The sequence below is a fragment of the Arachis ipaensis genome, chromosome B3, assembly GCF_059453495.1.
Source record: "Arachis ipaensis isolate K30076 ecotype BB chromosome B3, ASM5945349v1, whole genome shotgun sequence".
Classification (NCBI taxonomy): Eukaryota; Viridiplantae; Streptophyta; class Magnoliopsida; order Fabales; family Fabaceae; genus Arachis; species Arachis ipaensis.
The window spans coordinates 139,448,316-139,466,798 of record NC_142438.1 but is presented as its reverse complement, the minus strand read 5'-3'; the positions used below and the strand labels follow the sequence as shown (position 1 = coordinate 139,466,798).

The 18,483-nt window shown below is 29.3% G+C and overlaps 1 pseudogene; it reads right to left on the bottom strand.

The window, feature by feature from the left end:
* Window positions 1–4,418: 4,418 nt before the first annotated feature.
* Window positions 4,419–6,671, bottom strand: LOC148572606 (uncharacterized; annotated as a pseudogene).
* Between the last annotated feature and the right edge of the window lie 11,812 nt (window positions 6,672–18,483).

Here is an 18,483-nt window from a genome sequence, read left to right as displayed (position 1 = left end):
AAGAAACGAGAAAAATAGAAAAAAGATAAAAAAAAAGATAAAAAAATTCTTTAATTTAAAAAATATTTAATTTTAATTAAAATAAAAAATAATATACGATATATTTTTATTGTAAAATTAATAACATATAATAAAATTAATACTTTTAGTATTTGTCCCCCTATTTTATCAACTGACTTAGACTAATAGTGCCCTGCGTGTGTTTGATATGCAAAAGCATGGTGCTGGTTAAAAGGTATTGATCCAATTGTGAGAGAAAAGGATTAAGGATATTCAATTATTCATATTCTAACTTAAACAGATCAGAAAAGAATGGCTGGAGTACAACTCATTTACTCAAATAAGATTTATCTTTTCTAGAAAAGTTTTTAAGTTAAATTTTTAAGAATTTAATTTTCATATACAGTTGATGCAAAAAAAAATTATACATACAACTAATTAAATATTATCATATTAATAAAAATAACTAATTTTTAAATTTATTATTGAAAAATCGTCTAAACATATGAATATGATTGGATTGTTATATAAAAATTTTTATATTATCAATATATTAAAATTAAACTCAAATTTTAACCTGATTTAGCTATAAAACCCAGTTATTTTGGAGAATAAGGTAGAATTTTAGTAATGAAAAATTTAATGGTAATTCAAATACAAGACAAATGAAAAAAAAAAAAGAAAAAGAATTTGTTGGCCACCTTTTTTTATTAATTATCTTACCAACCTTAAGGTTCAAAATCTTTTGGGACCAAAGTTAATGATGCTTTAGGCCACAATTTACGCCAACTAAACATTCATAAATGGTCCCTAAGCCCATTCCATTGAAAGTCATAAACAGGCTTTATGTTTTGTCGAGTAAAACTTTCTTTAAAAGAAAAAAAATAAATAACAGTCCGAAAAAAGAAAGAGAAAAGAGTTACATGATTGCTTCTAATAGGAAAATTATTCTGTGTAGCTTTTTTGTTGCTAATCGCAACATTATTCATATGTCGGCCTATGGTGAATTTAATTTTTGTTTTGTTTTTAGAACTAACACAGCAAAATTCTTATTCTAATCACACTGGTACCAACATAGTTAGATCAATACTTATCAAAAACAAACTAACTTTGGTTGGTCGAGTGGCCAGCGATTATATATATAGCACAACACAAAACTTGTCTGGCGTTGAAACATGGAAGCATGGCATATGCTATGCTTAGCAATAGGTAATCTATCAATTCTTTAATGGTAGCATGTCAATTTCATGTCAAATGTTATAATATATTAAAATTTTAATTTGCTTCTCTTGCTTTCTTTTTCTTGGGAAGAAAAGTTTATTCACCTTTTATATATAAAAATTTCAGTAGTACAAAGCAGAAAGGACATTGTCCCTTGTACTATTTCTAGTTATTGGTTCATACATCACTCCCCCATTTTGCAACTTATACTCACACACAGGGGAAGATTGAATTTCATTATTTCCTTAAAACTATTACCATTTGGCGAGATTGCCATATCCTGAATCAAAATAATTAACAAAGAATTTATGTGACAAAAAATAAGGCCAAAAAGTTTGGATATAGAATTTAAATATTTTCATAAGATTTATGCGTGAAAGTTTTTTTTTAATAAACAACTACAATTTATTAAGGATTTTTTTTCGCATAAATCGTTATATATACTGATGATTTAGGTTATCATAATCTTTCGGTAGAGTTATATTTTATATCATTTTAAATATTTCATAAAAAAATATTCTTTTGTATTTTCACTTCAAATATTTACATTTTATGAACTTTTAAAATAATTCTACTCAATCTTTTTTAAAGTAAAATTTATCTTCTATGATGTGTTACTTTCTAATTGGATATTATTCTAACTTGATAATTAACTACATTTGTAATTTGAGTTATTTTAATTTAATGAGAGTTAATATTTTAACTATAGCTAGACCATTTTATAATTAAGTTATTATTTAAATGGATAATTATATAATTTATTAGCATTTTAATAACAATTTCTTTTTTTTTTTTCAATTCATTCTTTTCCAAACACAAACACAGAAGAAGAAAAAAATAAAAAACTAAAAAACTTCTTTCTTCAAATCAGTTAATTAGGTACCCTAATTCTCTTTTTGTAATGACTTTCATTCTTCCCTTTAAAAATGAGTTAATTAGAATGCAAATAGATAATTGAAATAATAATTGTTTTAATTTGAGTAAAGTACCATTTGTACCTATGGAAATTAAAAACGCTGACAAATGTACTCACGATAGAAGAAAACTATCAAATGTAACCATCAATCGTGACATCCGTGGGACGAAACTAACCAAGCCTTATTCCGGCGTTGACTCCGTTAGTAACGCATCCTCCGTGGCACTTCCCGGCGTGACATGGCTTGGGGGGCTTCACACGTCGATTGCTGAGCTATGTGACCGTTATAATGTATCCTCAACTCCAAATTTTCCCAAATTCAAATCTTGTTCCATCCCAAATAAGAACCCTAACCATAGATTCACAAAAATCTTTGAAATTATACCAATGTCGAGGCGAAGACTGTTTACTCCAACTTCGAATGGTAGTGGTAGTGTGTCTAGAAGCTCAAATTCAGGAAGGGTGCATGATAGGAAGTTCAATGGGAGATGTTTCTGTGAGTTGGGAGTGACGCTGTTACAGTCAGGGACGGCGATGAATCCTGGAAGGTGGTTCGTACATTGTCCCAATTGGAAGGTAACCCGTTTTACACCATGTTCTGTGTGGGTTGAATCGGTATCTGATTTTAGTTTTTCTGCCATGGATAGAACTCGGACTGCAACTTCTTTGCATGGGTAGACGAAATCGAAGGGCAATGGGAGGGTTTGAGGAGAGCACTGTCAGAAAGAAAGATGCAGGAAGACGTTAATGAGGCTAAGGCTGAACTGAAGATGCTCATGATGTTAGGGAGGTGTGGAGCTGAAGTTAGTAAAGTTAGGTTTTGGCTTGTGATTATGTCAATGGTGGTGGTATGTAATGTTGTCTGCACTTTGTATCTGATTCTCAGGGGGTTTTGAGGACAAGTAGTTTGAGTGTTAGGGTTTGACAAAAATACCCATGTTCGATTCTGTATCTGTCATCTGTAGACATCTGAAATCCAAAAAATGTCAAATAGAGTCTTATAAGACTTGTAAATTTGCAGAAGTTATCTATTACTAATTTCAAGTCATTTTTACTTTCTGCTCCAAAATAACATGAAAGACAGGCAAAATAAGCTCATAAGTACGTAGAAATTGAGCAACTGAAGTGTTCAAGTTATAGGTATGAGTTTTCAACTACAACCATGCACAAACACTGAAAACCAAAACATAAGCAATTGTAGGTATAGTATGTGACATATCCAATAATTGCAACATAAACTGCCATGGCACAGTACCAAAAAAAAACATAATATAAAGACTCTTGCTTCATGAATTGGAGTGGAGTTGCTGCTGCCGCTTGACCCTTCCTTCAAGTGTGCAGTTGTTGACCTCTTTTTTGGTGGTGGACGGAAGGCAGGCTGAGGCCACCTACTTGAGCTTGATCCTCTCCCTGTAGGAGTAGGCATGAATTCCATGAATCTGGAAGTAGTGCCCTGGGAGGCAGCTTGCATGATTTGAGGTGTCACAGTGGGTGCCACATCAGAGGCCGTGGGTGATGGAGTAGTAGTAGTTGGTGTTGCTGGAGCAGAATGTGGTTGGTGAGTAGTTGGTGGTGGTCTTCGCAGATTCTTCTTCTTCCTTGGTGGCTTTTTTGCAGTTGGTTGCCTGGTTGAAGGAGACCTCACTGGATTAGGAATGGGTTGAGGAATTGGGGTGGTCTCCTACAACAGTAGACACATATGATTGATTTGATTAAAAACTTTTAAAATGAAGTTGTAAAATACATCATTAGACTTACATGTGGTGGCTGAGATGCTGCTGCTTCAACAGCTTCTAGAGTCTCCTCCCAGAACATCTCCTCCAGTCTTGCAGCCTCATCCCCATCATCCTCAGCAGTTGGGTGTTGATTGGAACTTTGTCCCCCGGCACTCCCAGCCATTGCTTCCTTCTTCTTGGAACAGCTACGACTGTTGTGTCCAGTCTGCAATACATGTAACATGAACTTTCAAATTGTGGACATTGAAAGCACAAGTAATGGGAGCATATGAATTATGGTTTACCTTTAGGCAATACTTGCAGGTGATGGGGCCATACTTTCTAGGGACCCTATGAGGATCTGGGGTAGGTTCTTTTGGGGCGTCGTTCTTTTTGTCTCTTTTCAACTTTGGCCTCCCAATCTGCTTCTTGTATACTGGGGACAATACAGGAGGTAGATCAACATGCTGCCAGAATTCTTGACTAGGGACAGGCTGGATGACGTACTGGTATGTGCTATTATATGCCCCATAGAAAGCCAGTTATGTGCATGTTCCTCTGGCTTCCTATTCTGGTATGCCAGTGCAGCACACGCATGCCTGCACGGCAAGCCAGTCAGTTGCCAAAACCTACAGGAACAAGTCCTCTTTCCTATATCCACCATAACCTTATGAGGCAGGCATTGTACTTCATACACATTTCTAGGATCATCTCCGGTGGGAAACGGCCGCCACTTGTTGCTCTCCCTTTTCTCTTTTTCAAACTTACTCTCTTTTTCAAGCAGTAGGTAAGCAGAATATATTGTAACAAACTAAAATAACAATGAAGACATACACAGAGGATAGGAATTCAGATATTACCTTCTGCATGTCTGACATGAAGTTGACACCATTGATTGCAGCGTCACCTAAGTCTTCTCGGAGGAGTTCCAGAAACCACTTCCAGCTATCCTTGCATTCGCACTCCACAACAGCGTACGATATCGGATAGATGTGGTTATTGGCATCATGGCCGATTTCAGTCAACAACTGCCCAGGGTAGTATCCCTTTAAAAAAGTACCATCTAACCCTATAAAAGGCCTGCAGCCAACCGAAAAACACTTTTTACACCCTTCCAAGCACATATATATCCTTTTGAATTTATGCCCAGTCCCTTCAACATAATCAGTACTAATCCTCACAGTGGAGCCATGGTTGGTCCTCATAATTTCATTAGCATAGTCCCTAAGAATAGCATACTGAGCTATTTCACTCCCTTCTATTAGTTGTTTCGCTTTCACCATAGCCCTGTATATCTTCCTCTCGTTCACAATCACGTCATACTCCTTCTTGAAAAAATCTTGTGCCTGCCTTTGAGTCAAGTCTGGATGATCACGGATCTTGTCCTCAAGCTCCTCTACAACCCATTTACCATCTGCAGATTTATTCCTGTTAACTTTGCTGCAGGTATGTTCATTCACAAACGTCTTCACCTGAAAGCTTAATAGAAACGACCGTTTTGCACAGAATATCTGCCACGGACAACTCTCATCATAACATATGGCCTTGCACCTAGTTGAATTCGCCCTTGGAAAGAATATGCTTCTCTCTATGTTGATGTTGAACTTCCTAACTGCCTTCTTGAAATGGTCCAGATTTTCAAACTCCATGCCAAGCTCCAACCTTACTTCCCTTACTGGAGCATTTGGATTCGCTTGAGGAAATGATGTCTGCTCACTGTCTTCATCATCACTTGCAACAGAATCAAGCTCCTTCGACTCATAACAATGCATCCCTGCACTTGCCTCTGACATATCTTCACCATCCACAGGTATAAAAAATGAAGGATGCTTATTTGGATCCTGGTTAGGTATGAATGTTTTCCCTGAAGGTGGAGGCCTGACTGTTGATCGTCTCTTGGACTTCTGTTGACTACTACCATCCACATTTGGATTTATATCTGGTTCGGGCTGTGAACTGTTGGGTTGACTACCACTACCGGGTTCTTGACAAGGCTGTGGGATGTACTGTGTGAAAACCCTCTATCCACAGTGGGAGCCACTGACTCTGCAGAAACTGGAATCTGGTTTTCAGTTTCTTCACTTGCAGCTGACACATTTGGTTGTTCAGGGTGTGGATGAGTCTTCTCCAGCGGTTGATATGGCGGTAAGTTGGGTTCAGTGGGTGGATTTGGTAGCTGAATGATCCTTGGTGCCTCATCGAAGGTTACCTTTGGTGAATGGGTGGGTATATTTGGTTGATCATTGCTTAAATCTGGTTGTTGTGTGTTTCTTCGGGTATGATGGACTTCTTTCTCTATCACAGCATCCTCTGTTGAGCATCCGGTCCAGGCACACCTCTTACAGTCTCACTCAATTTCACCACTCTCTTTCTCTTCTTCTTTGGGGTTGGGGGTCTCCTAACATACAGTTTGGTTCTGTGCTTCACTGGGGTCCTATTAACAGTTTATATCTCAAGCTCTGGTTCGGGTTCATTGTTCTCTTCTACGAACTCAGGAAGGTCAACTGGATGCTCGGTGAACACCTCAACTCTCCTCCCATTAGCAATGGCTGCTTCATACATACTCACCACATCCATGTCTAGTCTAAGCAACCTCAACCCACCATCCAACTCCTTCCCAGGTTCAAGCTAGTAAAGCTCGCTCACATCATTGTACCATATGTCTTTTACTAAGTCATTCATGAAGAACTTATTAAGCGTGTCCACATTCACTCGTTCAATATCAGTTTTCTCACCCCAACATACGCCAGTTTCCCATCATCACCCTTTTCAAATTTTCCTCTGTGACTAATGACTAGCGTAATGTGGATAGTTGTCATCTGCAAACACACATGTATACAGAAGAGAAAACGAATTCACAACCACATCATAGCCACTAAAAAGACACCCTAATAAAAACATCATACCCACAACCATGCACCAAAAATCCAGAAAACCATCACAGAGAAATCGAAGGTTAGTGCTTACCTATGGATGAGACCACGCAATTCCAACAGCTCACACGATCCACACCAAGAAGCACCCTCTCTTGAACACGGAGATTATCGTCGGCACCGGAGATTTTCTGTGAGTGGAGAAGATGAACAGTCTACTCTTAGGACTCTACCCTCTGTTCTGTGAAACGCGCGAAGAGGTGTACCTTTGATAACTGTTCAATTCTAATTTCCCTTTTTTTTAAAAAAATATAATTTTGCAATCCAATTATATTTTTAGGTAATTGTATTTATAATTTTCACGTAAGAAGCCCCCCAAGCCATGTCACGCCGGGAAGTGCCACGGAGGATGCGTTACTAATGGAGTCAACGCCGGAATAAGGCTTGGTTAGTTTCGTCCCACGGATGTCACGATTGATGGTTACATTTGGTAGTTTTCTTCTCTCGTGGGTACATTTGTCAGCGTTTTCAACTTTCATGGGTACAAATGGTACTTTACTCTTTTAATTTTAAACGGATAAAAATCTAAACTTCTATTTTAATAGATAATTAGAATAATAATTGCATCTGAGCACGTGACAGGAGACCGATGCCGCTGCCAAGTCTTGGAGTTGCAAGAAAAAATTTGGGTTGAGCAAGATAGAAAGTAATGCCATTCAAATTGTAGCTTTTGTTTGGTGTGTTGATGGAGAAGATGAAATGTGTGGTGAAATTCATGACCTTGTCTGTTTTTTTATCCGAAAAAATGTAACAGTTTGTGATATTTGACTCTGCCAAGACTATTAGTCCCATAATAAATAAGGAGTACTGATGACTTGAAAATTCAAGTAAAGAGAACTAGAAGTGTTAGAAAAGAATGATTTGAGTTTTGGGAAAACAAAAATAAATTTAGTTATTAATATTTTAAGAAATGATATAATTATTCATTTTAAATAATAATTTAATTATAAAATAGTTTAATTATGGTTAAAATATTAATTCTTATTAAATTAAAATAATTGAAAAGTTATGAAGTTAAGATAACATCTAATTAAAAAGTGACATATCATAGAGAATAAATTATATGTTACTTTAGGGAGGGTAAAATAGAATTCGATCACCTTAAAATTAATACTAATAAAACACATAACACTTTTCATTAGGCTCTAACTCACTTTTACATATATAAAAAAAATATTCTGGTAGCACTTTTACTAAATCGCTCTAACAAATTACCAAAATTTTTATCTACAACAGTCACACTCTGCGAGATGAAAAAGTATTATGAGAAACAGAAGAGGAAGAAAGAGGTACTTTTTATATAAGAGGAGAAGAAAATACCGTGCGACTATATAGACAACGATTGTCCAACCCAAGAATCTCGCAATCCACGAATAACAGTATAATAGCATCGCATAACATGGGTGTTTGATCACGTGGCGGTTCAAAAGCATCTCGCAGTGAGCAAGATTGCAGTGTCAGTTTTGCGTTGACGGCGAGAACTACAACTCATCATGTATTATTACTGATGACCTACTCACGTGCACAACACTAATAATAAATTAATATAATAAATAATTTTTGTATAAATAATCTTTTTTTTTATTTATTTCTTGTGAATTAAATTAAAGTTTATTTACTCCAAAAAAGTAGATTCTTTCCCATTATTTAGGGTTAGGGTCAGCTTGCCTCTAAACTCCATGTGTTTGTTTATAGTGATTTTACATGTCGTTTACATACATATTAACCGAGAATACAAAAATGTTATAACGATTAATAATAAGAAGGGCTGACCAGATTAGTCATTAGTCACAACTTAATTTTATTTGCCAAATATAATCATTAATCAAATTGAACAATAGTTTTCAATAGTTATCAACATGCTATTACAATTTTTATTGAGTTATATATTGCATGCGCTTCTTGTTTCGCTTTTGCACTATATATAGATATATATTTTTATAAAAAAAGTGGCAACCTAGACATGGATAAAATAATTTTATAGCTGCAAGTGGAATGATATGCAGGTAAAGGCTAACTTTTTTATGTACAAGTGATTTTAACGTAAAATACAAGAATATTTAATTATTTATTAATATTTTATATTATTATGATAATAGTATAAAATGTTATTAATGTTTTATAATAAAAATATTTTTATAACTGCAAGTGAAATAATAGACAAATAAAGTTAATTTTTATCTTTTAACTCCATTAAACTTTTCTCAATTCTACTTAAAGATATCATAGAAAACTAAAGATTTGGACATTACAAATTAAAATACGTCATAGACCTGTTAATTAACTTGCTTAAATTAACAGTATCAACTAACAAAAATTTAAAAATGTAAGTCATGTTGGTTTGTTATATAATTAAACTCAATTTGGAAGACAATATAAATGATGCTTTCTTGAAAAAAAAAATTAACAGTGTAAAATTTTTAATATTCTACATTGTTAATGCATAGACATTAATATTTTAGTCACAGAACAAGACACTGATCTTTCGTTTTCCTTTTCATGTAGAAAGATTAAATAACATTATCCCAGAAAGAAATAAAGAAAAAATAAATTAAACACCGAATTTTTTTAAATTGTAACTAAAATGTTTTTATTCAACAAAAATGAAAAGGGAAGCTAAGAAAGACGTTTTCCTGGTATATTTCCGTCCTTTCTTTTTCAGTCCTTATCCTCCTCTTTCCAGAATCTTTTAGACTTTGCTTTATTTCAGTTTTTCAAAATTACAAAATATATTATTGTTTACAATTAATATATATATACAAAAATTAAGGGAACAATTTTTAATATATTTTTTTAAAAATAATTTATTATGTAATAGAAGAAAATAATTCTACACCTAAAATTTCAATAGATAGGAAAATTATAGTCAATAAAGATTAGGAATCATTTCAAGTGTACTGGGAAGTACCGGTGCACCAATTATTTTAATCGTTGATTTCAATTAATATATATTATATATATTTTTTATAATTTAAATTAACGGTTAAAACAATTAGAGCACCGGTACTTCCGGTACACTTAAAATGTTTCCTAAAGATTAAAAATTAGTTTTAAGTTGAGAGATTAAATAAGTATTTATCCCAGTTATAGAAAAAGAAAAGCGTTACCACTAAATGTTTATTTATTTATTTATTATTTGTTTGTTTTATTATCTAATCTCTTTTGGCTAAAGTGAGATGCATAGCTTCTTTATATCTGATGAAGTAAATGGCATTTTCAATATGTATCCAAGCAGGGAAGTATCCTCCGCAATGGACGGTTCTGATGTATGGGCCATCTGTCCTGAGAAAGCGAAAAACATGGCCACCAGCAAATATTTATATAAATATACAATTTTTTTTAATTTAAAAAAAAAAAAAGACTAGTGGTTGACGAATCACCATCAATGCATATAAATCTCTTTGTTGTAAGAAAATCCCAAAATTCATAACATTTGAAAATTTGAGATTGAATAAAGAAATGGGTAACCCTCTTTAGAAAAAGATATGTCAAGCAAAGATGGCACATGGGACTTGAGTAAACTGAAACACACCACAAGCATAATTAAGAGCATGTGGAGGACAATGCAAGTTAATTTAATAATATATATATTTTTTTCTATTATTATTTCAACAATTCAATTTTGAAAATTCATTTTTCTATATATAATGAAAAAAAAAAAGAAAAAAAATAAAAGGAGTATATAAGAAGGGAACATGGATATCCAGCCAATGGCAATGGAAATGGGATTCTCATTCAGTATTCCAACTAATAAAGGCATGTGAGGCAGTGAGAGCTGCTTGTCTTTGGCTACATATATTAAAGCAAGCAGTGTTTGCATTGCATGGGACCCTATCCATGTCACATCATCACATTGCACAGATTCCTCACTCTTTCTCATCTCTTGCTTTTCAGTTTTCTCTAACCCTAGCTACATACATTCATCCAATTTTTTCGCTACTATATTTTAATCAAAAATGTTATTTTTTTATTAAAATCAACCACTAAAATCAGCTACCAATATATTTGTGTATAAATACACGTGTAGTTTAATTTACTTTTAATATATATTTATATTTCAATATGTATTTTATATTGATAACTGATTTTAGTGACTGATTTTGATATACACGTAATATAGTCCTATTTTAATTGTAATTTGCATGTATAATACTTGTGTTCTTTTATTAATTACATAGTTATTATTTATTTTCTCCTCTTTCTTTTTTACTTCTTACTTTATTATCACCAGCAGGAATCTTTTGCTTTTAGTTCAAACTATTTGCAATGAAATAGTTTATTTTTAACATATAAATGTTAAATAATTAATGTATTTATATTATATATTTGAATTAATATTAACTAACTTTTAATTCTTTTTTTTTATTAAAAAATATTGACTTCCGGCCCTAATATTTCCTAATTTTAACACCTTATAGACTTAAATAAAATTTAATTTAAATAAAATTATAACATTGAAATAATGACATCAAATTAAAAAGTACCTTATTATAATTGCAAAGTAGACTTGCTTTTAAGTGAAAAGTCAACATAATAACCAAGATTTTGCATCATGAAATGAAAATATAATGAATTTCTAGGGTGCCAAATCCCTAATATTATTCACGTCATCAACCTGCTGCCTTGCTGGAATGCTGGTGATATAGTAGTGATCCATCCATATATAACATAGTTTGTATATAAATTTTGATAAAAAAAATATTCTTTACGCACAAAAATTAATCATTATGTATTAAATATATATATTTGTATAATTTAATTCATTTTTAATATGTATTTTATATTTAAATATATATTTTATCTTAATGATTAATTTTACTGTGTACTTAGTATAGTTAAATTTTGATTCACTCGAATTTTTAAAACGAAAGTATCTATTTATTATATCTATTATATATTACTAATTTTACAATTAAAATATATCACGTATCACTCTCTTATTATAATTGAAATTAATTTTTTTTGTCTAAAATTAAAGAGTTTTTCTCTTTTTTCTATCTCTTTCATTCTTTCAACCATTCTATCTCTTATATATATTATTATCAATGATTAATCACAAATTTGACAATCAAAATATAAAATATGACATTTTTTAATTGTAACTCAAATTAAATTAAAATAAAATATTAAAATTAAAATTGAAATATAATAGTATTATATTACTAATTTAACAACTAAAATGTGTCACATGACATTTTCTCATTAAAATTGAAATTAAATATTTTTCTCTAAAATTAATAAACTCTATTTCTCTATTTTTTTTATCTACCTCTCTCTCCTTCTCTATTTCTCTCTTCCCTTCTCACTCTATATATAACTTATAATTTATAGGTTTAATTACTCTGTTGGTCCCTATAGTTTCGCAAAATTTTTAATTAGATTCCTATATTTTTTTTCCTTTTAATTGAGTCCTTACACCAAAATTTTTTTTAATTGAGTCCCTACACTTTTTTTTCTTTTTATTTGAGTCTCTGTACCAATTTTTTTTTACTTGGGTCCCTATACAATTAAGTCAATTACTACCAAGAGGGACTTAATTGAAAAAAAAATTGGTACAAGGACCAATTAAAAGGAAAAAAGTATAAGGACCTAATTGAAAATTTCGCGAAACTATAGGGACCAACAGAGTAATTAAACCTAATTTATATTACTAATTTGACGAACCAAAATATGTCGCGAGATACTCTTTCATTACAATTAAAATAAAATCTTCCTCTTTAAATTAACAAACTCTCTCTCTCCTTCTTCTTCTTTGTCTTTCTCTCTTTTCTTTATCTCTCTCTATCTTCTTGTTCTACAAACAAAAATTAATAAAATAATATAATTCAAATAAATTCATAAAATTATAAAAAAATATATTAAATTTATAATTAAATATAATTAAAAACTAATTTCGTAATATTATTCACAGAAAAAATATTATTAATACTATATGTATATTTTTTTAATTTTTTATTTAGTTTCAAATTTTCACCACTTATTTTTCTAATCTATATTTTAACTTCTTTAATTTTTCTTCAAATATTTATTACATATAATTTGAAAAGAATATTAATATTGTGATTAATAATTAGAACCAAGATTCAATTGTTTCAAAAAAAATTGAGTTAATTTTATAACTATCAATATAAATTTTTATACTACTATTCAATTATATTCTTATATAAAGAAAAAAAATATATTACTTTTAAATAATAAACATGAAAATTAATTATTTTTATTTGTGTGACAGACTTATCACATAATCAAATGTAAAAGAATACACATTAAATTCTTTCAAGTTTTAAATAATGAATATTAAAATTAATTATTAGTGAAAAATTAAACTCTTTCATATGAAAATAATAACTAAAAAATTTATTATTTGATTTTTTTATCTACAGAGATTTTGGTCTTAGTCAACGAACTTTTGTCCCCTATGATCATTTTGTAAAAGGTAAAGTATATTTTTTATCTCTAAATTTTGTCAAAAATTTTAAAAATACTCCTAAGATTTATTCTAATAGTCTCAAATTTTTTTAATTTATATCAAATATACCCATCACAGATAATTTTTCAAAAAATTTAGAACTAATTCAACAATAGTGCATAATAACTATATTTGATTTGCTTGTATTGAAAGTTATTTTTCTAAAATTATTGCTGAAATAATCATAAATTTTTTGAAAAATTAATTGTTAGAAGTAAATTTGATGCTAATAACTAACTTTTATTTTTTTTATATATTTGAATTAATATTAACAAACTTTTATTTTTTTTATAAAAAATTTTGGCTTCCGGCCCTAATATTTCCTAATTTTAACACCTTATAGACTTATACTGGTAAAATTTAATTTAAATAAACTTATAACGTTGAAATAATGACATCAAATTAAAAAGTACCTTATTATAATTGCAAAGTAGACTTGCTTTTAAGTGAAAAGTCAACAGAATAACCAAGATTTTGCATCATGAAATGAAAATATAATGAATTTATAGGGTGCCAAATCCCTAATTATTCACGTCATCAACCTGCTGCCCTGCCGGTGATATAGTAGTGATCCATCAATATATAACATATTTCGTATATGAATTTTGATAAAAAAAAATATTATTTACGCATCAAAATTAATCACTATTTATTTATATACATGTAAATACATATATAATTTAATTTATTTTTAATAAATATTTTATATTTTAATATATATTTTATTTTAATGACTAATTTTTTTGTATATTTAGTATAGTTGAATTTTGATTCACTCGAATTTCTAAAACGAAAGTACCTGTCTATTATATCTATTATATCTTTCTAATTTTACAACTAAAATACGTTACATATAACTCTTTTATTGTAATTAAAATCAAATATTTTCATTTAAAATTAAAAAGTTTTTTCCTCTTCTCTTTTTCTTTCTCTTTTTCTATCTCTCTCATTTCTTCAACCATTCTATCTTTCTTATATATCATTATCAATGGCTAATTACAAATTTAACAATTAAAATATACAACATAACATTCTTTAATTGTAATTTAAATTAAATTAAAATTAAAAATAAAATATTAAAATTAAAATTAAAATATAATAATATTATAGAGGCCTGCTACACATACAAGTCTTTTTGGCTTACAAGTCTTACAAGTTGGCACAAGCCCAACAAAAAATACGCATTACACTCCCACAGTCAAGAGTAAATAAACGCACATTATTCAACCACTTCCTGTTTCAAAGCGCGCTACTCACCATGCATTATAAACGACTCTTCTTCTTCCTCTATGAAAACGAGTTTCTTGCCAAATTTGAAGATAATGGAACTTCAGAAATACACCCAAACGATTACAGAAATACACTCAAATGATTACAGAAATACACCCAAATGATTACAGAAATACACCCAAACGGTTACAAGAATTCACCCAAACGATTGCAGAAATACACCCAAAGGATTACAAAAACTACACCCAAAGGGATTAAGAAATACACCCAAAATTCGTTGAAGTATACTTTATGCATAATTCAGAACTCTTTCTCTTTCTCCTCCTCATCTTCTGCTGCTTCTTCTTCTTCAAAAACGATTTCAGAGCTTGATGTCAAAAAACAATGGAAATCGAGAATAACGAAGAAAGAAAACAGAGAGAAAAGCACGTAAATAAAGAAGGAGAAAGAGAAGGCAAGAAACGAAAGAAAAGAAGAAGAAGAATAAGAGGAAGAAGAACGTGCGGCAAGAATAAGAAGAAGGTTCAGTGAAAACGTGTAGTAACGGTTGAAGAAGGAGAAAGAGAAGGCAAGAAATGAAAGAAAAGAAGAAGAAGAAGAACGTGTAGCAAGAAGAAGAAGAAGGTGCAGTGAAAACGTGCGGTAATAGTTGAAGAAGGAGAAAGAGAAGGCAAAAAACGAAAGAAAAGAAGAAGAAGAAGAAGAGAAAGAGGAAGAAGAACGTGCGCAAGAAGAAGAAGAAGGTGCACTTGTAAATACTTGTATAAAAAAACGTTTGTATGTGGAGAATTTCTCAATATTATATTACTAAATTAACAACTAAAATGTGTCATATGACATTCTCTCGTTAAAAATTGAAATTAAATATTTTTCTCTAAAATTAATAAACTCTATTTTTCTATCTTTTTATCTACTCTCTCCCTTATCTATTTCTCTCTACCATTTTCACTCTATATATAACTTATAATTTATATTTTATATTTTTTATTACTAAGTTGACAAACCAATTAAAATGTGTCGTGAGATACTTTTTCATTACAATTAAAATAAAATCTCCCCCTTCAAAATTAACAAAACTCCCTCTCTCCTTTTTCTTTATCTTTCTCTCTTATTCTCTATCTCTCTATCTTCTTGTTCTACAAACAAAAATTATTAAAATAATATCATTCAAATAAATTCATAAAATTATAAAAAATATATTAAATTTATAATTAAATATAATTAAAAATTAATTTTGTAATATTATTCACATAAAAATATTATTATTAGTATATGTATATTTTTTTAGTTTTTTATTTAGTTCTAAATTTTTATCACTTATCTTTTTAATTTATATTTTTATTTTTTTTAAATATTTATTAAATATAATTTGAAGAGAATATTAATGTTGTGATTAATAATTAGAATCAAGATTTAAATTATTGTTTCAAAAAAATTAATTTTAAGTTAATTTTATAACTATCAATATAAATTTTTATATTAATATTTAATTATATTTTTATATATAGAAAGAGAGAAAAATATTATTTTTAAATAATAAATATTATAAAAATTAATTATTTTTATTTGTGCGATAGACTTATCACGTAATCAAATGTAAAAGTATACACATTAAATTCTTTCAAGTTTTAGATAATGAATATTAAAATTAATTATTAATAAAAAATTAAATTCTTTCATATGAAAATAATAACTAAAAAGTTTATTATTTAATTTTTTTATCTACAGAAATTTTGGTCTTAGTCAACGAACTTTTATCCCCTATGATCCTTTTGTAAAAGGTAAAGTATATTTTTTATCTCTAAATTTTGTCAAAAATTTTAAAAACTCCTAAGGTTTATTCTAATAGTCTCAAAATTTTTTAATTTACATTAAATATATCCCTGACAAATAAATTTTCAAAAAATTTAAAACTAATTCAACAATAGTGCATAATAACTATATTTGATTTGCTTGTATTGAACGTATTCTTCTAAAATTATTGCTGAAATAATCATAATTTTTTTGAAAAATTAATTGTTAGAAGTAAATTTGATGCTAATAAAATTTTTTTAAGATAAATTAAAATTAAAACAAAATAAAATTTATAAATATTTTTAAAATTTTTAAAATTTTTAACAAATTTAAAAAAAATATATATTTTATCTTTTTATAAAAATAATTTAATTTTATAATTTTTATTATAATTTATAATATCAAGACAAAATTAACATAATTCTAAAATATTTATATTTTTTAAATATTATTACGAAGAAGAACTCTACTAATGTATATATATATGAGTTTTAGTATGTACGAAATAAGAATTATATGATTAATTTTGACGTAGTAGTAATAATAATAATAATAATAATAATAAATGGTGATGAGGATTTATATTGGTGTCACAGTCACACCATCAAGTTTGAGTGTTGAATCAACTCATCACATGTACCTTTCAGAAGGTCTCAGAAAGCCTGTTAAATCAAAGAACTTATGGTTGTGCATGTTTAGGGCTGATTTAGTTGTTTTGGGGCCATTTGTTGGAAATTTAATTCCTTTCATGGGTCCTCTCTGTCTATTTAAAATATGCGATATATACATAGAACATGATCACATATAATAATAATAATAATAATAATAATAACAACAACTTAAACTAACAGATAAGTCACATCAATAATTATATATTTAAATACTTTTTTAAGTAATTTTTTTTAGGTTTATTTGAGTTTTTGTATAATCTTTATTTTTTTCAATTTATTTTATACTAAATTCTTATTTTGCTAGAATTTAACATAAATATGTTTTTAGACTTTTTCATTATAAAAATTATAATATTATGTCATGAAATATTTTTTTTAAATTTAAACTAATAAAAAATATACATAAATAATTATATATCTAACCATACATAGCATGAATAGTTGAACAATGTACTTTTAACGACTCTTTTTAATGTATATAGACGAAAGTTCATTTCCCATATGGAATATGTGTGGGTCATGAAATTTTATATATATCTTGCATGCATTGGTTTGGTACACTTGATTTCATCCCAATGTATGAAAGTTAGGATTAAAAGATAAAATAAAATACTGCACTAAAATATATCAAAATCGTAGTACATGATATGATGTATGTACATATATAGGCCCTTTTTTTACTCTCCGATGCGAAAACTATTACAAAGAATTAAATTCATGACTCAAATAGAGACAATAAACGTTGGTGCTTGGAAGGCCGAATTTAATTTCTTCGGTGTTTAGTTTTGTCCTTGTCTCTCATAAAACCAGGTCATAACATACATATGGCCACAATAATAATAAACCAATAACAAGAAGAGAAAAAAAAAACACCTTAAGTTAAGTTAAGTTATTATTATTAGAGAGCATCCAAATCTTGAACTCTACAAGTCTTTTATATGGTAACGGCATTAATAATAATTTGATTTGTGGTTGACTTATTTTGTAAAGTAAACTGTAAAATATTAAGCACATTGGCATGTATATATTTTATTATTTAATTAAGTAGCTGACTAATCTGATTTGACAAATTGTACTATCAATTTCTAAGATTAGTGAAAAATGTATGATGCGTTTATCGCTTATTTGATTAATTCGAGTAAAAATATCTATATGAACATATGAATATAGATTTAAAAAAAAAAATGAACAAGCATCAGAATAGAATCCTGAGATAGTTGTTTGTAAAATTAAATATGATTTTCACGTCTCTATAGTGCATACATATTTAGGGTGTGAAGTAATTAAGTATGGTATTGAATGTGTCAATTTTGGTATGAAATTACCTTGCATAGTAGCTATAGTAAGAGAAGCAGTGGCCACGTGTCATATATATATATGTATGATAAAAGAAAAGGACAAACAAAACCAGCTCCACATACCCTTCTTAGCTTTGGTTTCCAACCCTCATCACGTTCACATCACATAACACACACAAATTCAGATTTATTTTTATACTAAATCAATTGTATGTATCAAACTTTAAATTTCACCG